This window comes from Oncorhynchus clarkii, chromosome 7 (genome assembly GCF_045791955.1).
Source record: "Oncorhynchus clarkii lewisi isolate Uvic-CL-2024 chromosome 7, UVic_Ocla_1.0, whole genome shotgun sequence".
Lineage (NCBI taxonomy): Eukaryota > Metazoa > Chordata > Actinopteri > Salmoniformes > Salmonidae > Oncorhynchus > Oncorhynchus clarkii.
Genome location: NC_092153.1, coordinates 15,007,622 through 15,029,982, shown reverse-complemented (window position 1 = coordinate 15,029,982; position 22,361 = coordinate 15,007,622). Strand labels below are relative to the sequence as shown.

At 42.9% G+C, this 22,361-nt stretch overlaps 8 non-coding genes across 8 annotated transcripts; all 8 read right to left on the bottom strand.

Moving 5' to 3' along the window:
• Positions 1–3,754: 3,754 nt before the first annotated feature.
• trnar-ccu (transfer RNA arginine (anticodon CCU)) lies at positions 3,755–3,827 on the bottom strand. The gene has a single exon. It is a non-coding gene; the product is annotated as a tRNA-Arg (tRNA).
• A 756-nt stretch (positions 3,828–4,583) lies between these two features.
• trnar-ucu (transfer RNA arginine (anticodon UCU)) lies at positions 4,584–4,656 on the bottom strand. Its single transcript has one exon. It is a non-coding gene; the product is annotated as a tRNA-Arg (tRNA).
• Positions 4,657–5,676: 1,020 nt separating this feature from the next.
• trnar-ccu (transfer RNA arginine (anticodon CCU)) lies at positions 5,677–5,749 on the bottom strand. Its single transcript has one exon. It is a non-coding gene; the product is annotated as a tRNA-Arg (tRNA).
• Positions 5,750–6,505: 756 nt separating this feature from the next.
• On the bottom strand, positions 6,506–6,578 carry trnar-ccu (transfer RNA arginine (anticodon CCU)). Its single transcript has one exon. It is a non-coding gene; the product is annotated as a tRNA-Arg (tRNA).
• An 828-nt stretch (positions 6,579–7,406) lies between these two features.
• Positions 7,407–7,479, bottom strand: trnar-ccu (transfer RNA arginine (anticodon CCU)). Its single transcript has one exon. It is a non-coding gene; the product is annotated as a tRNA-Arg (tRNA).
• Positions 7,480–9,673: 2,194 nt separating this feature from the next.
• On the bottom strand, positions 9,674–9,746 carry trnar-ccu (transfer RNA arginine (anticodon CCU)). Its single transcript has one exon. It is a non-coding gene; the product is annotated as a tRNA-Arg (tRNA).
• Positions 9,747–12,137: 2,391 nt separating this feature from the next.
• On the bottom strand, positions 12,138–12,210 carry trnar-ccu (transfer RNA arginine (anticodon CCU)). Its single transcript has one exon. It is a non-coding gene; the product is annotated as a tRNA-Arg (tRNA).
• An 8,927-nt stretch (positions 12,211–21,137) lies between these two features.
• Positions 21,138–21,210, bottom strand: trnar-ccu (transfer RNA arginine (anticodon CCU)). Its single transcript has one exon. It is a non-coding gene; the product is annotated as a tRNA-Arg (tRNA).
• Between the last annotated feature and the right edge of the window lie 1,151 nt (positions 21,211–22,361).

Below are 22,361 nucleotides of genomic sequence, written 5' to 3'. Positions count from 1 at the left end.
GATACTGTGTAAACAGTATGACCTATACGAACTGTTGGAAGAGGTAAAAAAATATATATAATGGCACTGAGACATGCCCATGAAACGACACATTTTTAAAAAATGTTGTTCGCACTTAAAATAAACTGTTTAGCAGAGGATGTTTCGATCCATCGACCTCTGGGTTATGGGCCCAGCACGCTTCCGCTGCTTCACTCTGCTCTCATCCCCTTCAGAAAAGACTAGAACTCACAATCCATTGCTTAGGAGTCCAGTGTCTTAGGCCACTGGGGTACTGTGTAAACAGTATGACCTATACGAACTGTTGGAAGAGGTAAAAAAAAAATTATAATGGCACTGAGACATGCCCATGAAACGACACATTTTTTAAAAATGTTGTTCGCACTTAAAAAGAACTGTTTAGCAGAGGATGGTTTCGATCCATCGACCTCTGGGTTATGGGCCCAGCACGCTTCCGCTGCGCCACTCTGCTCTCATCCACTTCAGAAAAGACTAGAACTCACAATCCATGGCTTAGGAGTCCAGTATCTTAGGCCACTGGGATACTGTGTAAACAGTATGACCTATACGAACTGTTGGAAGAGGTAACAAAAAAAATTATAATGGCACTGAGACATTATGCCCATGAAACGACACATTTTTTTTAAATGTTGTTCGCACTTAAAATAAACTATTTAGCAGAGGATGGTTTCGATCCATCTACCTCTGGGTTATGGGCCCAGCACGCTTCCGCTGCGCCACTCTGCTCTCAGCCACTTCAGAAAAGACTAGAACTCACAATCCATGGCTCAGGAGTCCAGTATCTTAGGCCACTGGGATACTGTGTAAACAGTATGACCTATACGAACTGTTGGAAGAGGTAAAAAAAAATGTATAATGGCACTGAGACATTATGCCCATGAAACGACACATTTTTTAAAAATGTTGTTCGCACTTAAATTAAACTGTTTAGCAGAGGATGGTTTCGATCCATCGACCTCTGGGTTATGGGCCCAGCACGCTTCCGCTGCTTCACTCTGCTCTCAGCCACTTCAGAAAAGACTAGAACTCAAAATCTTTGGCTTAGGAGTCCAGTATCTTAGGCCACTGGGATACTGTGTAAACAGTATGACCTATACGAACTGTTGGAAGAGGTAAAAAAATATATATAATGGCACTGAGACATGCCCATGAAACGACACATTTTTAAAAAATGTTGTTCGCACTTAAAATAAACTGTTTAGCAGAGGATGTTTCGATCCATCGACCTCTGGGTTATGGGCCCATCACGCTTCCGCTGCTTCACTCTGCTCTCATCCCCTTCAGAAAAGACTAGAACTCACAATCCATGGCTTAGGAGTCCAGTGTCTTAGGCCACTGGGATACTGTGTAAACAGTATGACCTATACGAACTGTTGGAAGAGGTAAAAAAAAAATTATAATGGCACTGAGACATGCCCATGAAACGACACATTTTTTAAAAATGTTGTTCGCACTTAAAAAGAACTGTTTAGCAGAGGATGGTTTCGATCCATCGACCTCTGGGTTATGGGCCCAGCACGCTTCCGCTGCGCCACTCTGCTCTCATCCACTTCAGAAAAGACTAGAACTCACAATCCATGGCTTAGGAGTCCAGTATCTTAGGCCACTGGGATACTGTGTAAACAGTATGACCTATACAAACTGTTGGAAGAGGTAACAAAAAAAATTATAATGGCACTGAGACATTATGCCCATGAAAGGACACATTTTTTAAAAATGTTGTTCGCACTTAAAATAAACTGTTTAGCAGAGGATGGTTTCGATCCATCGACCTCTGGGTTATGGGCCCAGCACGCTTCCGCTGCGCCACTCTGCTCTCAGCCACTTCAGAAAAGACTAGAACTCAAAATCTTTGGCTTAGGAGTCCAGTATCTTAGGCCACTGGGATACTGTGTAAACAGTATGACCTATACGAACTGTTGGAAGAGGTAAAAATATATATATAATGGCACTGAGACATGCCCATGAAACGACACATTTTAAAAAAATGTTGTTCGCACTTAAAATAAACTGTTTAGCAGAGGATGTTTCGATCCATCGACCTCTGGGTTATGGGCCCATCACGCTTCCGCTGCTTCACTCTGCTCTCATCCCCTTCAGAAAAGACTAGAACTCACAATCCATGGCTTAGGAGTCCAGTATCTTAGGCCACTGGGATACTGTGTAAACAGTATGACCTATACGAACTGTTGGAAGAGGTAACAAAAAAAATTATAATGGCACTGAGACATTATGCCCATGAAACGACACATTTTTTAAAAATGTTGTTCGCACTTAAAATAAACTATTTAGCAGAGGATGGTTTCGATCCATCTACCTCTGGGTTATGGGCCCAGCACGCTTCCGCTGCGCCACTCTGCTCTCAGCCACTTCAGAAAAGACTAGAACTCACAATTCATGGCTTAGGAGTCCAGTATCTTAGGCCACTGGGATACTGTGTAAACAGTATGACCTATACGAACTGTTGGAAGAGGTAAAAAAAAATTATAATGGCACTGAGACATTATGCCCATGAAACGACATATTTTTTAAAAATGTTGTTCGCACTTAAAATAAACTGTTTAGCAGAGGATGGTTTCGATCCATCGACCTCTGGGTTATGGGCCCAGCACGCTTCCGCTGCGCCACTCTGCTTCCATCCACCCCAGATGGGACTTGAACCCTGGCTTAGGAGGCCAGTGCCTTATCCATTAGGCCACTGGGGCACTGTCTACCTTTTGCAAATAGTACAAACTGATACAAGCAGTAAAAACAATGTGTACTGGATAGCACTGAGACATGCAAATGAAATTTAGCTTTCTAATTTCTCTTTGCGTTTCATTTTTGAAAATAATCTGTTTAGCAGAGGATGGTTTCGATCCATCGACCTCTGGGTTATGGGCCCTGCACGCTTCCGCTACGCCACTCTGCTCTCAGCCACATCAGAAATGACTAGAACTCAAAATCTTTGGCTTAGGAGTCCAGTATCTTAGGCCACTGGGATACTGTGTAAACAGTATGACCTATACGAACTTTTGGAAGAGGTAAAAAAATATATATAATGGCACTGAGACATGCCCATGAAACGACACATTTTTAAAAAATGTTGTTCGCACTTAAAATAAACTGTTTAGCAGAGGATGTTTCGATCCATCGACCTCTGGGTTATGGGCCCAGCACGCTTCCGCTGCTTCACTCTGCTCTCATCCCCTTCAGAAAAGACTAGAACTCACAATCCATTGCTTAGGAGTCCAGTGTCTTAGGCCACTGGGATACTGTGTAAACAGTATGACCTTTCCGAACTGTTGGAAGAGGTAAAAAAAAAATTATAATGGCACTGAGACATGCCCATGAAACGACAAATTTTTTAATAATGTTGTTCGCACTTAAAAAGAACTGTTTAGCAGAGGATGGTTTCGATCCATCGACCTCTGGGTTATGGGCCCAGCACGCTTCCGCTGCGCCACTCTGCTCTCATCCACTTCAGAAAAGACTAGAACTCACAATCCATGGCTTAGGAGTCCAGTATCTTAGGCCACTGGGATACTGTGTAAACAGTATGACCTATACGAACTGTTGGAAGAGGTAACAAAAAAAATTATAATGGCACTGAGACATTATGCCCATGAAACGACACATTTTTTTAAAATGTTGTTCGCACTTAAAATAAACTGTTTAGCAGAGGATGGTTTCAATCCATCGACCTCTGGGTTATGGGCCCAGCACGCTTCCGCTGCGCCACTCTGCTTCCATCCACCCCAGATGGGACTTGAACCCACAATCCCTGGCTTAGGAGGCTAGTGCCTTATCCATTAGGCCACTGGGGCACTGTCTACCTTTTGCAAATAGTACAAACTGATACAAGCAGTAAAAACAATGTGTACTGGATAGCACTGAGACATGCAAATGAAATTTAGCTTTCTAATTTCTGTTTGCGTTTCATTTTTGAAAATAATCTGTTTAGCAGAGGATGGTTTCGATCCATCGACCTCTGGGTTATGGGCCCTGCACGCTTCCGCTACGCCACTCTGCTCTCAGCCACTTCAGAAATGACTAGAACTCAAAATCTTTGGCTTAGGAGTCCAGTATCTTAGGCCACTGGGATACTGTGTAAACAGTATGACCTATACAAACTGTTGGAAGAGGTAAAAAAATATATATAATGGCACTGAGACATGCCCATGAAACGACAAATTTTTTAAAAATGTTGTTCTCACTTAAAATAAACTGTTTAGCAGAGGATGGTTTCGATTCATCGACCCCTGGGTTATCGGCACAGCACGCTTCCGCTGCGCCACTCTGCTCTCAGCCACTTCAGAAAAGACTAGAACTCACAATCCATGGCTTAGGAGTCCAGTATCTTAGGCCACTGGGATACTGTGTAAACAGTATGACCTATACGAACTGTTGGAAGAGGTAAAAAATATATATAATGGCACTGAGACATTATGCCCATGAAACGACACATTTTTTTAAAATGTTGTTCGCACTTAAAATAAACTGTTTAGCAGAGGATGGTTTCGATCCATCGACCTCTGGGTTATGGGCCCAGCACGCTTCCGCTGCGCCACTCTGCTTCCATCCACCCCAGATGGGACTTGAACCCACAATCCCTGGCTTAGAAGGCCAGTGCCTTATCCATTAGGCCACTGGGGCACTGTCTACCTTTTGCAAATAGTACAAACTGATACAAGCAGTAAAAACAATGTGTACTGGATAGCACTGAGACATGCAAATGAAATTTAGCTTTCTAATTTCTCTTTGCGTTTCATTTTTGAAAATAATCTGTTTAGCAGAGGATGGTTTCGATCCATCGACCTCTGGGTTATGGGCCCTGCACGCTTCCGCTACGCCACTCTGCTCTCAGCCACATCAGAAATGACTAGAACTCAAAATCTTTGGCTTAGGAGTCCAGTATCTTAGGCCACTGGGATACTGTGTAAACAGTATGACCTATACGAACTTTTGGAAGAGGTAAAAAAATATATATAATGGCACTGAGACATGCCCATGAAACGACACATTTTTAAAAAATGTTGTTCGCACTTAAAATAAACTGTTTAGCAGAGGATGTTTCGATCCATCGACCTCTGGGTTATGGGCCCAGCACGCTTCCGCTGCTTCACTCTGCTCTCATCCCCTTCAGAAAAGACTAGAACTCACAATCCATTGCTTAGGAGTCCAGTGTCTTAGGCCACTGGGATACTGTGTAAACAGTATGACCTTTCCGAACTGTTGGAAGAGGTAAAAAAAAAATTATAATGGCACTGAGACATGCCCATGAAACGACAAATTTTTTAATAATGTTGTTCGCACTTAAAAAGAACTGTTTAGCAGAGGATGGTTTCGATCCATCGACCTCTGGGTTATGGGCCCAGCACGCTTCCGCTGCGCCACTCTGCTCTCATCCACTTCAGAAAAGACTAGAACTCACAATCCATGGCTTAGGAGTCCAGTATCTTAGGCCACTGGGATACTGTGTAAACAGTATGACCTATACGAACTGTTGGAAGAGGTAACAAAAAAAATTATAATGGCACTGAGACATTATGCCCATGAAACGACACATTTTTTTAAAATGTTGTTCGCACTTAAAATAAACTATTTAGCAGAGAATGGTTTCGATCCATCGGTTATGGGCCCAGCACGCTTCCGTTGCGCCACTCTGCTTCCATCCACCCCAGATGGGACTTGAACCCACAATCCCTGGCTTAGGAGGCCAGTGCCTTATCCATTAGGCCACTGGGGCACTGTCTACCTTTTGCAAATAGTACAAACTGATACAAGCAGTAAAAACAATGTGTACTGGATAGCACTGAGACATGCAAATGAAATTTAGCTTTCTAATTTCTGTTTGCGTTTCATTTTTGAAAATAATCTGTTTAGCAGAGGATGGTTTCGATCCATCGACCTCTGGGTTATGGGCCCTGCACGCTTCCGCTACGCCACTCTGCTCTCAGCCACTTCAGAAATGACTAGAACTCAAAATCTTTGGCTTAGGAGTCCAGTATCTTAGGCCACTGGGATACTGTGTAAACAGTATGACCTATACAAACTGTTGGAAGAGGTAAAAAAATATATATAATGGCACTGAGACATGCCCATGAAACGACAAAATTTTTAAAAATGTTGTTCTCACTTAAAATAAACTGTTTAGCAGAGGATGGTTTCGATTCATCGACCCCTGGGTTATCGGCACAGCACGCTTCCGCTGCGCCACTCTGCTCTCAGCCACTTCAGAAAAGACTAGAACTCACAATCCATGGCTTAGGAGTCCAGTATCTTAGGCCACTGGGATACTGTGTAAACAGTATGACCTATACGAACTGTTGGAAGAGGTAAAAAATATATATAATGGCACTGAGACATTATGCCCATGAAACGACACATTTTTTTAAAATGTTGTTCGCACTTAAAATAAACTGTTTAGCAGAGGATGGTTTCGATCCATCGACCTCTGGGTTATGGGCCCAGCACGCTTCCGCTGCGCCACTCTGCTTCCATCCACCCCAGATGGGACTTGAACCCACAATCCCTGGCTTAGGAGGCCAGTGCCTTATCCATTAGGCCACTGGGGCACTGTCTACCTTTTGCAAATAGTACAAACTGATACAAGCAGTAAAAACAATGTGTACTGGATAGCACTGAGACATGCAAATGAAATTTAGCTTTCTAATTTCTGTTTGCGTTTCATTTTTGAAAATAATCTGATTAGCAGAGGATGGTTTCGATCCATCGACCTCTGGGTTATGGGCCCTGCACGCTTCCGCTACGCCACTCTGCTCTCAGCCACTTCAGAAATGACTAGAACTCAAAATCTTTGGCTTAGGAGTCCAGTATCTTAGGCCACTGGGATACTGTGTAAACAGTATGACCTATACAAACTGTTGGAAGAGGTAAAAAAATATATATAATGGCACTGAGACATGCCCATGAAACGACAAATTTTTTAAAAATGTTGTTCTCACTTAAAATAAACTGTTTAGCAGAGGATGGTTTCGATTCATCGACCCCTGGGTTATCGGCACAGCACGCTTCCGCTGCGCCACTCTGCTCTCAGCCACTTCAGAAAAGACTAGAACTCACAATCCATGGCTTAGGAGTCCAGTATCTTAGGCCACTGGGATACTGTGTAAACAGTATGACCTATACGAACTGTTGGAAGAGGTAAAAAATATATATAATGGCACTGAGACATGCCCATGAAACGACAAATTTTTTAAAAATGTTGTAGTAAAGGTAAAAAATATATATAATGGCACTGAGACATTATGCCCGTGAAACGACACATTTTTTAAAAATGTTGTTCGCACTTAAAATAAACTGTTTAGCAGAGGATGGTTTCGATCCATCGACCTCTGGGTTATGGGCCCAGCACGCTTCCTCTGCTCCACTCTGCTTCCATCCACCCCAGATGGGACTTGAACCCACAATCCCTGGCTTAGGAGGCCAATGCCTTATCCATTAGGCCACTGGGGCACTCTCTACCTTTTGCAAATAGTACGAACTGATACAAGCAGTAAAAACAATGTGTACTGGATAGCACTGAGACACGCAAATGAAATTTAGCTTTCTAATTTCTGTTTGCGTTTCATTTTTGAAAATAATATGTTTAGCAGAGGATGGTTTCGATCCATCGACCTCTGTGTTATGGGCCCAGCACGCTTCCGCTGTGCCACTCTGCTCTCAGCCACTTCAGAAAAGACTAGAACTCAAAATCTTTGGCTTAGGAGTCCAGTATCTTAGGCCACTGGGATACTGTGTAAACAGTATGACCTATACGAACTGTTGGAAGAGGTAAAAAAAAATTATAATGGCACTGAGACATTATGCCCATGAAACGACACATTTTTTTAAAATGTTGTTCGCACTTAAAATAAACTATTTAGCAGAGGATGGTTTCGATCCATCTACCTCTGGGTTATGGGCCCAGCACGATTCCGCTGCGCCACTCTGCTCTCAGCCACTTCAGAAAAGACTAGAACTCAAAATCTTTGGCTTAGGAGTCCAGTATCTTAGGCCACTGAGATACTGTGTATACAGTATGACCTAAACAAACTGTTGGAAGAGGTAAAAAAATATATATAATGGCACTGAGACATGCCCATGAAACGACACATTTTTAAAAAATGTTGTTCGCACTTAAAATAAACTGTTTAGCAGAGGATGGTTTCAACCCATCAACCTCTGGGTTATGGGCCAAGCACGCTTCCGCTGCGCCACTCTGCTCTCATCCACTTCAGAAAAGACTAGAACTCACAATCCATGGCTTAGGAGTCCAGTATCTTAGGCCACTGGGATACTGTGTAAACAGTATGTCCTATACGAACTGTTGGAAGAGGTAACAAAAAAAATTATAATGGCACTGAGACATTATGCCCATGAAACGACACATTTTTAAAAAATGTTGTTCGCACTTAAAATAAACTGTTTAGCAGAGGATGTTTCGATCCATCGCCCTCTGGGTTATGGGCCCAGCACGCTTCCGCTGCGCCACTCTGCTCTCATCCCCTTCAGAAAAGACTAGAACTCACAATCCATTGCTTAGGAGTCCAGTGTATTAGGCCACTGGGATACTGTGTAAACAGTATGACCTATACGAACTGTTGGAAGAGGTAAAAAAAAAATTATAATGGCACTGAGACATGCCCATGAAACGACACATTTTTAAAAAATGTTGTTCGCACTTAAAATGAACTGTTTAGCAGAGAATGGTTTCGATCCATCGACCTCTGGGTTATGGGCCCAGCACGCTTCCGCTGCGCCACTCTGCTCTCAGCCACTTCAGAAAAGACTAGAACTCACAATCCATGGCTTAGGAGTCCAGTATCTTAGGCCACTGGGATACTGTGTAAACAGTATGACCTATACGAACTGTTGGAAGAGGTAAAAAAAAAATTATAATGGCACTGAGACATGCCCTTGAAACGACACATTTTTTTAAAATGTTGTTCGCACTTAAAATGAACTGTTTAGCAGAGGATGGTTTCGATCCATCAACCTCTGGGTTATGGGCCAAGCAAGCTTCCGCTGCGCCACTCTGCTGTCAGCCACTTCAGAAAAGACTAGAACTCACAATCCATGGCTTAGGAGTCCAGTATCTTAGGCCACTGGGATACTGTGTAAACAGTATGACCTATACGAACTGTTGGAAGAGGTAAAAAAAAATGTATAATGGCACTGAGACATTATGCCCATGAAACGACACATTTTTTAAAAATGTTGTTCGCACTTAAAATAAACTGTTTAGCAGAGGATGGTTTCGATTCATCGACCCCTGGGTTATCGGCACAGCACGCTTCCGCTGCGCCACTCTGCTCTCAGCCACTTCAGAAAAGACTAGAACTCACAATCCATGGCTTAGGAGTCCAGTATCTTAGGCCACTGGGATACTGTGTAAACAGTATGACCTATACGAACTGTTGGAAGAGGTAAAAAATATATATAATGGCACTGAGACATTATGCCCATGAAACGACAAATTTTTTAAAAATGTTGTAGTAAAGGTAAAAAATATATATAATGGCACTGAGACATTATGCCCGTGAAACGACACATTTTTTAAAAATGTTGTTCGCACTTAAAATAAACTGTTTAGCAGAGGATGGTTTCGATCCATCGACCTCTGGGTTATGGGCCCAGCACGCTTCCTCTGCTCCACTCTGCTTCCATCCACCCCAGATGGGACTTGAACCCACAATCCCTGGCTTAGGAGGCCAATGCCTTATCCATTAGGCCACTGGGGCACTCTCTACCTTTTGCAAATAGTACGAACTGATACAAGCAGTAAAAACAATGTGTACTGGATAGCACTGAGACACGCAAATGAAATTTAGCTTTCTAATTTCTGTTTGCGTTTCATTTTTGAAAATAATATGTTTAGCAGAGGATGGTTTCGATCCATCGACCTCTGTGTTATGGGCCCAGCACGCTTCCGCTGTGCCACTCTGCTCTCAGCCACTTCAGAAAAGACTAGAACTCAAAATCTTTGGCTTAGGAGTCCAGTATCTTAGGCCACTGGGATACTGTGTAAACAGTATGACCTATACGAACTGTTGGAAGAGGTAAAAAAAAATTATAATGGCACTGAGACATTATGCCCATGAAACGACACATTTTTTTAAAATGTTGTTCGCACTTAAAATAAACTATTTAGCAGAGGATGGTTTCGATCCATCTACCTCTGGGTTATGGGCCCAGCACGATTCCGCTGCGCCACTCTGCTCTCAGCCACTTCAGAAAAGACTAGAACTCAAAATCTTTGGCTTAGGAGTCCAGTATCTTAGGCCACTGAGATACTGTGTATACAGTATGACCTAAACAAACTGTTGGAAGAGGTAAAAAAATATATATAATGGCACTGAGACATGCCCATGAAACGACACATTTTTAAAAAATGTTGTTCGCACTTAAAATAAACTGTTTAGCAGAGGATGGTTTCAACCCATCAACCTCTGGGTTATGGGCCAAGCACGCTTCCGCTGCGCCACTCTGCTCTCATCCACTTCAGAAAAGACTAGAACTCACAATCCATGGCTTAGGAGTCCAGTATCTTAGGCCACTGGGATACTGTGTAAACAGTATGTCCTATACGAACTGTTGGAAGAGGTAACAAAAAAAATTATAATGGCACTGAGACATTATGCCCATGAAACGACACATTTTTAAAAAATGTTGTTCGCACTTAAAATAAACTGTTTAGCAGAGGATGTTTCGATCCATCGCCCTCTGGGTTATGGGCCCAGCACGCTTCCGCTGCGCCACTCTGCTCTCATCCCCTTCAGAAAAGACTAGAACTCACAATCCATTGCTTAGGAGTCCAGTGTATTAGGCCACTGGGATACTGTGTAAACAGTATGACCTATACGAACTGTTGGAAGAGGTAAAAAAAAAATTATAATGGCACTGAGACATGCCCATGAAACGACACATTTTTAAAAAATGTTGTTCGCACTTAAAATGAACTGTTTAGCAGAGAATGGTTTCGATCCATCGACCTCTGGGTTATGGGCCCAGCACGCTTCCGCTGCGCCACTCTGCTCTCAGCCACTTCAGAAAAGACTAGAACTCACAATCCATGGCTTAGGAGTCCAGTATCTTAGGCCACTGGGATACTGTGTAAACAGTATGACCTATACGAACTGTTGGAAGAGGTAAAAAAAAAATTATAATGGCACTGAGACATGCCCTTGAAACGACACATTTTTTTAAAATGTTGTTCGCACTTAAAATGAACTGTTTAGCAGAGGATGGTTTCGATCCATCAACCTCTGGGTTATGGGCCAAGCAAGCTTCCGCTGCGCCACTCTGCTGTCAGCCACTTCAGAAAAGACTAGAACTCACAATCCATGGCTTAGGAGTCCAGTATCTTAGGCCACTGGGATACTGTGTAAACAGTATGACCTATACGAACTGTTGGAAGAGGTAAAAAAAAATGTATAATGGCACTGAGACATTATGCCCATGAAACGACACATTTTTTAAAAATGTTGTTCGCACTTAAAATAAACTGTTTAGCAGAGGATGGTTTCGATCCATCGACCTCTGGGTTATGGGCCCAGCACGCTTCCGCTGCTTCACTCTGCTCTCATCCCCTTCAGAAAAGACTAGAACTCACAATCCATTGCTTAGGAGTCCAGTGTCTTAGGCCACTGGGATACTGTGTAAACAGTATGACCTATACGAACTGTTGGAAGAGGTAAAAAAAAAATTATAATGGCAGTGAGACATGCCCATGAAACGACACATTTTTTAAAAATGTTGTTCGCACTTAAAAATAACTGTTTAGCAGAGGATGGTTTCGATCCATCGACCTCTGGGTTATGGGCCCAGCACGCTTCCGCTGCGCCACTCTGCTTTCATCCACTTCAGAAAAGACTAGAACTCACAATCCATGGCTTAGGAGTCCAGTATCTTAGGCCACTGGGATACTGTGTAAACAGTATGACCTATACGAACTGTTGGAAGAGGTAACAAAAAAAATTATAATGGCACTGAGACATTATGCCCATGAAACGACACATTTTTAAAAAATGTTGTTCGCACTTAAAATAAACTGTTTAGCAGAGGATGTTTCGATCCATCGCCCTCTGGGTTATGGGCCCAGCACGCTTCCTCTGCTCCACTCTGCTTCCATCCACCCCAGATGGGACTTGAACCCACAATCCCTGGCTTAGGAGGCCAATGCCTTATCCATTAGGCCACTGGGGCACTCTCTACCTTTTGCAAATAGTACGAACTGATACAAGCAGTAAAAACAAGGTGTACTGGATAGCACTGAGACACGCAAATGAAATTTAGCTTTCTAATTTCTGTTTGCGTTTCATTTTTGAAAATAATATGTTTAGCAGAGGATGGTTTCGATCCATCGACCTCTGTGTTATGGGCCCAGCACGCTTCCGCTGTGCCACTCTGCTCTCAGCCACTTCAGAAAAGACTAGAACTCAAAATCTTTGGCTTAGGAGTCCAGTATCTTAGGCCACTGGGATACTGTGTAAACAGTATGACCTATACGAACTGTTGGAAGAGGTAAAAAAAAATTATAATGGCACTGAGACATTATGCCCATGAAACGACACATTTTTTTAAAATGTTGTTCGCACTTAAAATAAACTATTTAGCAGAGGATGGTTTCGATCCATCTACATCTGGGTTATGGGCCCAGCACGATTCCGCTGCGCCACTCTGCTCTCATCCCCTTCAGAAAAGACTAGAACTCACAATCCATTGCTTAGGAGTCCAGTGTCTTAGGCCACTGGGATACTGTGTAAACAGTATGACCTATACGAACTGTTGGAAGAGGTAAAAAAAAAATTATAATGGCACTGAGACATGCCCATGAAACGACACATTTTTTAAAAATGTTGTTCGCACTTAAAAAGAACTGTTTAGCAGAGGATGGTTTCGATCCATCGACCTCTGGGTTATGGGCCCAGCACGCTTCCGCTGCGCCACTCTGCTCTCATCCACTTCAGAAAAGACTAGAACTCACAATCCATGGCTTAGGAGTCCAGTATCTTAGGCCACTGGGATACTGTGTAAACAGTATGTCCTATACGAACTGTTGGAAGAGGTAACAAAAAAAATTATAATGGCACTGAGACATTATGCCCATGAAACGACACATTTTTAAAAAATGTTGTTCGCACTTAAAATAAACTGTTTAGCAGAGGATGTTTCGATCCATCGCCCTCTGGGTTATGGGCCCAGCACGCTTCCGCTGCGCCACTCTGCTCTCATCCCCTTCAGAAAAGACTAGAACTCACAATCCATTGCTTAGGAGTCCAGTGTATTAGGCCACTGGGATACTGTGTAAACAGTATGACCTATACGAACTGTTGGAAGAGGTAAAAAAAAAATTATAATGGCACTGAGACATGCCCATGAAACGACACATTTTTAAAAAATGTTGTTCGCACTTAAAATGAACTGTTTAGCAGAGAATGGTTTCGATCCATCGACCTCTGGGTTATGGGCCCAGCACGCTTCCGCTGCGCCACTCTGCTCTCAGCCACTTCAGAAAAGACTAGAACTCACAATCCATGGCTTAGGAGTCCAGTATCTTAGGCCACTGGGATACTGTGTAAACAGTATGACCTATACGAACTGTTGGAAGAGGTAAAAAAAAAATTATAATGGCACTGAGACATGCCCTTGAAACGACACATTTTTTTAAAATGTTGTTCGCACTTAAAATGAACTGTTTAGCAGAGGATGGTTTCGATCCATCAACCTCTGGGTTATGGGCCAAGCAAGCTTCCGCTGCGCCACTCTGCTGTCAGCCACTTCAGAAAAGACTAGAACTCACAATCCATGGCTTAGGAGTCCAGTATCTTAGGCCACTGGGATACTGTGTAAACAGTATGACCTATACGAACTGTTGGAAGAGGTAAAAAAAAATGTATAATGGCACTGAGACATTATGCCCATGAAACGACACATTTTTTAAAAATGTTGTTCGCACTTAAAATAAACTGTTTAGCAGAGGATGGTTTCGATCCATCGACCTCTGGGTTATGGGCCCAGCACGCTTCCGCTGCTTCACTCTGCTCTCATCCCCTTCAGAAAAGACTAGAACTCACAATCCATTGCTTAGGAGTCCAGTGTCTTAGGCCACTGGGATACTGTGTAAACAGTATGACCTATACGAACTGTTGGAAGAGGTAAAAAAAAAATTATAATGGCACTGAGACATGCCCATGAAACGACACATTTTTTAAAAATGTTGTTCGCACTTAAAAATAACTGTTTAGCAGAGGATGGTTTCGATCCATCGACCTCTGGGTTATGGGCCCAGCACGCTTCCGCTGCGCCACTCTGCTTTCATCCACTTCAGAAAAGACTAGAACTCACAATCCATGGCTTAGGAGTCCAGTATCTTAGGCCACTGGGATACTGTGTAAACAGTATGACCTATACGAACTGTTGGAAGAGGTAACAAAAAAAATTATAATGGCACTGAGACATTATGCCCATGAAACGACACATTTTTAAAAAATGTTGTTCGCACTTAAAATAAACTGTTTAGCAGAGGATGTTTCGATCCATCGCCCTCTGGGTTATGGGCCCAGCACGCTTCCGCTGCGCCACTCTGCTCTCATCCCCTTCAGAAAAGACTAGAACTCACAATCCATTGCTTAGGAGTCCAGTGTATTAGGCCACTGGGATACTGTGTAAACAGTATGACCTATACGAACTGTTGGAAGAGGTAAAAAAAAAATTATAATGGCACTGAGACATGCCCATGAAACGACACATTTTTAAAAAATGTTGTTCGCACTTAAAATGAACTGTTTAGCAGAGAATGGTTTCGATCCATCGACCTCTGGGTTATGGGCCCAGCACGCTTCCGCTGCGCCACTCTGCTCTCAGCCACTTCAGAAAAGACTAGAACTCACAATCCATGGCTTAGGAGTCCAGTATCTTAGGCCACTGGGATACTGTGTAAACAGTATGACCTATACGAACTGTTGGAAGAGGTAAAAAAAAAATTATAATGGCACTGAGACATGCCCTTGAAACGACACATTTTTTTAAAATGTTGTTCGCACTTAAAATGAACTGTTTAGCAGAGGATGGTTTCGATCCATCAACCTCTGGGTTATGGGCCAAGCAAGCTTCCGCTGCGCCACTCTGCTGTCAGCCACTTCAGAAAAGACTAGAACTCACAATCCATGGCTTAGGAGTCCAGTATCTTAGGCCACTGGGATACTGTGTAAACAGTATGACCTATACGAACTGTTGGAAGAGGTAAAAAAAAATGTATAATGGCACTGAGACATTATGCCCATGAAACGACACATTTTTTAAAAATGTTGTTCGCACTTAAAATAAACTGTTTAGCAGAGGATGGTTTCGATCCATCGACCTCTGGGTTATGGGCCCAGCACGCTTCCGCTGCTTCACTCTGCTCTCATCCCCTTCAGAAAAGACTAGAACTCACAATCCATTGCTTAGGAGTCCAGTGTCTTAGGCCACTGGGATACTGTGTAAACAGTATGACCTATACGAACTGTTGGAAGAGGTAAAAAAAAAATTATAATGGCACTGAGACATGCCCATGAAACGACACATTTTTTAAAAATGTTGTTCGCACTTAAAAATAACTGTTTAGCAGAGGATGGTTTCGATCCATCGACCTCTGGGTTATGGGCCCAGCACGCTTCCGCTGCGCCACTCTGCTTTCATCCACTTCAGAAAAGACTAGAACTCACAATCCATGGCTTAGGAGTCCAGTATCTTAGGCCACTGGGATACTGTGTAAACAGTATGACCTATACGAACTGTTGGAAGAGGTAACAAAAAAAATTATAATGGCACTGAGACATTATGCCCATGAAACGACACATTTTTTAAAAATGTTGTTCGCACTTAAAATAAACTGCTTAGCAGAGGATGGTTTCGATCCATCGACCTCTGGGTTATGGGCCCAGCACGCTTCCGCTGCTTCACTCTGCTCTCATCCCCTTCAGAAAAGACTAGAACTCACAATCCATTGCTTAGGAGTCCAGTGTCTTAGGCCACTGGGATACTGTGTAAACAGTATGACCTATACAAACTGTTGGAAGAGGTAAAAAAAAAATTATAATGGCACTGAGACATGCCCATGAAACGACACATTTTTTAAAAATGTTGTTCGCACTTAAAAAGAACTGTTTAGCAGAGGATGGTTTCGATCCATCGACCTCTGGGTTATGGGCCCAGCACGCTTCCGCTGCGCCACTCTGCTCTCATCCACTTCAGAAAAGACTAGAACTCACAATCCATGGCTTAGGAGTCCAGTATCTTAGGCCACTGGGATACTGTGTAAACAGTATGACCTATACGAACTGTTGGAAGAGGTAACAAAAAAAATTATAATGGCACTGAGACATTATGCCCATGAAACGACACATTTTTTTAAAATGTTGTTCGCACTTAAAATAAACTATTTAGCAGAGGATGGTTTCGATCCATCTACCTCTGGTTTATGGGCCCAGCACGCTTCCGCTGCGCCACTCTGCTCTCAGCCACTTCAGAAAAGACTAGAACTCACAATCCATGGCTTAGGAGTCCAGTATCTTAGGCCACTGGGATACTGTGTAAACAGTATGACCTATACGAACTGTTGGAAGAGGTAAAAAAAAAATTATAATGGCACTGAGACATGCCCTTGAAACGACACATTTTTTAAAAATGTTGTTCGCACTTAAAATGAACTGTTTAGCAGAGGATGGTTTCGATCCATCAACCTCTGGGTTATGGGCCAAGCACGCTTCCGCTGCGCCACTCTGCTCTCAGCCACTTCAGAAAAGACTAGAACTCACAATCCATGGCTTAGGAGTCCAGTATCTTAGGCCACTGGGATACTGTGTAAACAGTATGACCTATACGAACTGTTGGAAGAGGTAAAAAAAAATGTATAATGGCACTGAGACATTATGCCCATGAAACGACACATTTTTTAAAAATGTTGTTCGCACTTAAAATAAACTGTTTAGCAGAGGATGTTTCGATCCATCGCCCTCTGGGTTATGGGCCCAGCACGCTTCCGCTGCGCCACTCTGCTCTCATCCCCTTCAGAAAAGACTAGAACTCACAATCCATTGCTTAGGAGTCCAGTGTATTAGGCCACTGGGATACTGTGTAAACAGTATGACCTATACGAACTGTTGGAAGAGGTAAAAAAAAAATTATAATGGCACTGAGACATGCCCATGAAACGACACATTTTTAAAAAATGTTGTTCGCACTTAAAATGAACTGTTTAGCAGAGAATGGTTTCGATCCATCGACCTCTGGGTTATGGGCCCAGCACGCTTCCGCTGCGCCACTCTGCTCTCAGCCACTTCAGAAAAGACTAGAACTCACAATCCATGGCTTAGGAGTCCAGTATCTTAGGCCACTGGGATACTGTGTAAACAGTATGACCTATACGAACTGTTGGAAGAGGTAAAAAAAAAATTATAATGGCACTGAGACATGCCCATGAAACGACACATTTTTTAAAAATGTTGTTCGCACTTAAAAAGAACTGTTTAGCAGAGGATGGTTTCGATCCATCGACCTCTGGGTTATGGGCCCAGCACGCTTCCGCTGCTTCACTCTGCTCTCATCCCCTTCAGAAAAGACTAGAACTCACAATCCATTGCTTAGGAGTCCAGTGTCTTAGGCCACTGGGATACTGTGTAAACAGTATGACCTATACGAACTGTTGGAAGAGGTAAAAAAAAAATTATAATGGCACTGAGACATGCCCATGAAACGACACATTTTTTAAAAATGTTGTTCGCACTTAAAAATAACTGTTTAGCAGAGGATGGTTTCGATCCATCGACCTCTGGGTTATGGGCCCAGCACGCTTCCGCTGCGCCACTCTGCTTTCATCCACTTCAGAAAAGACTAGAACTCACAATCCATGGCTTAGGAGTCCAGTATCTTAGGCCACTGGGATACTGTGTAAACAGTATGACCTATACGAACTGTTGGAAGAGGTAACAAAAAAAATTATAATGGCACTGAGACATTATGCCCATGAAACGACACATTTTTTAAAAATGTTGTTCGCACTTAAAATAAACTGCTTAGCAGAGGATGGTTTCGATCCATCGACCTCTGGGTTATGGGCCCAGCACGCTTCCGCTGCTTCACTCTGCTCTCATCCCCTTCAGAAAAGACTAGAACTCACAATCCATTGCTTAGGAGTCCAGTGTCTTAGGCCACTGGGATACTGTGTAAACAGTATGACCTATACAAACTGTTGGAAGAGGTAAAAAAAAAATTATAATGGCACTGAGACATGCCCATGAAACGACACATTTTTTAAAAATGTTGTTCGCACTTAAAAAGAACTGTTTAGCAGAGGATGGTTTCGATCCATCGACCTCTGGGTTATGGGCCCAGCACGCTTCCGCTGCGCCACTCTGCTCTCATCCACTTCAGAAAAGACTAGAACTCACAATCCATGGCTTAGGAGTCCAGTATCTTAGGCCACTGGGATACTGTGTAAACAGTATGACCTATACGAACTGTTGGAAGAGGTAACAAAAAAAATTATAATGGCACTGAGACATTATGCCCATGAAACGACACATTTTTTTAAAATGTTGTTCGCACTTAAAATAAACTATTTAGCAGAGGATGGTTTCGATCCATCTACCTCTGGTTTATGGGCCCAGCACGCTTCCGCTGCGCCACTCTGCTCTCAGCCACTTCAGAAAAGACTAGAACTCACAATCCATGGCTTAGGAGTCCAGTATCTTAGGCCACTGGGATACTGTGTAAACAGTATGACCTATACGAACTGTTGGAAGAGGTAAAAAAAAAATTATAATGGCACTGAGACATGCCCTTGAAACGACACATTTTTTAAAAATGTTGTTCGCACTTAAAATGAACTGTTTAGCAGAGGATGGTTTCGATCCATCAACCTCTGGGTTATGGGCCAAGCACGCTTCCGCTGCGCCACTCTGCTCTCAGCCACTTCAGAAAAGACTAGAACTCACAATCCATGGCTTAGGAGTCCAGTATCTTAGGCCACTGGGATACTGTGTAAACAGTATGACCTATACGAACTGTTGGAAGAGGTAAAAAAAAATGTATAATGGCACTGAGACATTATGCCCATGAAACGACACATTTTTTAAAAATGTTGTTCGCACTTAAAATAAACTGTTTAGCAGAGGATGTTTCGATCCATCGCCCTCTGGGTTATGGGCCCAGCACGCTTCCGCTGCGCCACTCTGCTCTCATCCCCTTCAGAAAAGACTAGAACTCACAATCCATTGCTTAGGAGTCCAGTGTATTAGGCCACTGGGATACTGTGTAAACAGTATGACCTATACGAACTGTTGGAAGAGGTAAAAAAAAAATTATAATGGCACTGAGACATGCCCATGAAACGACACATTTTTAAAAAATGTTGTTCGCACTTAAAATGAACTGTTTAGCAGAGAATGGTTTCGATCCATCGACCTCTGGGTTATGGGCCCAGCACGCTTCCGCTGCGCCACTCTGCTCTCAGCCACTTCAGAAAAGACTAGAACTCACAATCCATGGCTTAGGAGTCCAGTATCTTAGGCCACTGGGATACTGTGTAAACAGTATGACCTATACGAACTGTTGGAAGAGGTAAAAAAAAAATTATAATGGCACTGAGACATGCCCATGAAACGACACATTTTTTAAAAATGTTGTTCGCACTTAAAAAGAACTGTTTAGCAGAGGATGGTTTCGATCCATCGACCTCTGGGTTATGGGCACAGCACGCTTCCGCTGCGCCACTCTGCTCTCATCCACTTCAGAAAAGACTAGAACTCACAATCCATGGCTTAGGAGTCCAGTATCTTAGGCCACTGGGATACTGTGTAAACAGTATGACCTATACGAACTGTTGGAAGAGGTAACAAAAAAAATTATAATGGCACTGAGACATTATGCCCATGAAACGACACATTTTTTTAAAATGTTGTTCGCACTTAAAATAAACTATTTAGCAGAGGATGGTTTCGATCCATCTACCTCTGGTTTATGGGCCCAGCACGCTTCCGCTGCGCCACTCTGCTCTCAGCCACTTCAGAAAAGACTAGAACTCACAATCCATGGCTTAGGAGTCCAGTATCTTAGGCCACTGGGATACTGTGTAAACAGTATGACCTATACGAACTGTTGGAAGAGGTAAAAAAAAAATTATATTGGCACTGAGACATGCCCTTGAAACGACACATTTTTTAAAAATGTTGTTCGCACTTAAAATGAACTGTTTAGCAGAGGATGGTTTCGATCCATCAACCTCTGGGTTATGGGCCAAGCACGCTTCCGCTGCGCCACTCTGCTCTCAGCCACTTCAGAAAAGACTAGTACTCACAATCCATGGCTTAGGAGTCCAGTATCTTAGGCCACTGGGATACTGTGTAAACAGTATGACCTATACGAACTGTTGGAAGAGGTAAAAAAAAATGTATAATGGCACTGAGACATTATGCCCATGAAACGACACATTTTTTAAAAATGTTGTTCGCACTTAAAATAAACTGTTTAGCAGAGGATGGTTTCGATCCATCGACCTCTGGGTTATGGGCCCAGCACGCTTCCGCTGCTTCACTCTGCTCTCATTCCCTTCAGAAAAGACTAGAACTCACAATCCATTGCTTAGGAGTCCAGTGTCTTAGGCCACTGGGATACTGTGTAAACAGTATGACCTATACGAACTGTTGGAAGAGGTAAAAAAAAAATTATAATGGCACTGAGACATGCCCATGAAACGACACATTTTTTAAAAATGTTGTTCGCACTTAAAAATAACTGTTTAGCAGAGGATGGTTTCGATCCATCGACCTCTGGGTTATGGGCCCAGCACGCTTCCGCTGCGCCACTCTGCTCTCAGCCACTTCAGAAAAGACTAGAACTCACAATCCATGGCTTAGGAGTCCAGTATCTTAGGCCACTGGGATACTGTGTAAACAGTATGACCTATACGAACTGTTGGAAGAGGTAAAAAAAATATATATAATGGCACTGAGACATGCCCATGAAACGACACATTTAAAAAAAAATGTTGTTCGCACTTAAAATAAACTGTTTAGCAGAGGATGGTTTCGATCCATCGTCCTCTGGGTAATGGTCCCAGCACACTCCCGCTGCCACACTCTGCTTCCATCCACCCCAGATGGGACTTGAACCCACAATCCCTGGCTTAGGAGGCCAATGCCTTATCCATTAGGCCACTGGGGCACCATCTACCTTTTGCAAATAGTATGAACTGATAGAAGCAGTAAAAACAATGTGTACTGGATAGCACTGAGACACGCAAATGAAATGTAGCTTTCTAATTTCTGTTTGCGTTTCATTTTTGAAAAGAATCTGTTTAGCAGAGGATGGTTTCGATGCATCAAACTCTGGGTTATGGGCCCAGCACGCTTCCGCTGCGCCACTCTGCTCTCAGCCACTTCAGAAAAGACTAGAACTCACAATCCATGGCTTAGGAGTCCAGTATCTTAGGCCACTGGGATACTGTGTAAACAGTATGACCTATACGAACTGTTGGAAGAGGTAAAAAAAAAATTATAATGGCACTGAGACATTATGCCCATGAAACGACACATTTTTTAAAAATGTTGTTCGCACTTAAAATAAACTGTTCAGCAGAGGATGGTTTCGATCCATCGACCTCTGGGTTATGGGCCCAGCACGCTTCCGCTGCGCCTCTCTGCTCTCAGCCACTTCAGAAAAGACTAGAACTCACAATCCATGGCTTAGGAGTCCAGTATCTTAGGCCACTGGGATACTGTGTAAACAGTATGACCAATACGAAATGTTGGAAGAGGTAAAAAAAAATATATAATGGCACTGAGACATGCCCATGAAACGACACATATTTAAAAAATGTTGTTCGGACTTAAAATGAACTGTTTAGCAGAGGATGGTTTCGATCCATCGACCTCTGGGTTATGGGCCCAGCACGCTTCCGCTGCGCCACTCTGCTCTCAGCCACTTCAGAAAAGACTAGAACTCACAATCCATGGCTTAGGAGTCCAGTATCTTAGGCCACTGGGATACTGTGTAAACAGTATGACCTATACGAACTGTTGGAAGAGGTAAAAAAAATATATATAATGGCACTGAGACATGCCCATGAAACGACACATTTTTTTTAAAATGTTGTTCGCACTTAAAATAAACTGTTTAGCAGAGGATGGTTTCGATCCATCGTCCTCTGGGTAATGGGCCCAGCACACTCCCGCTGCAACACTCTGCTTCCATCCACCCCAGATGGGACTTGAACCCACAATCCCTGGCTTAGGAGGCCAGTGTCTTAGGCCACTGGGATACTGTGTAAACAGTATGACCTATACGAACTGTTGGAAGAGGTAAACAAAAAATTA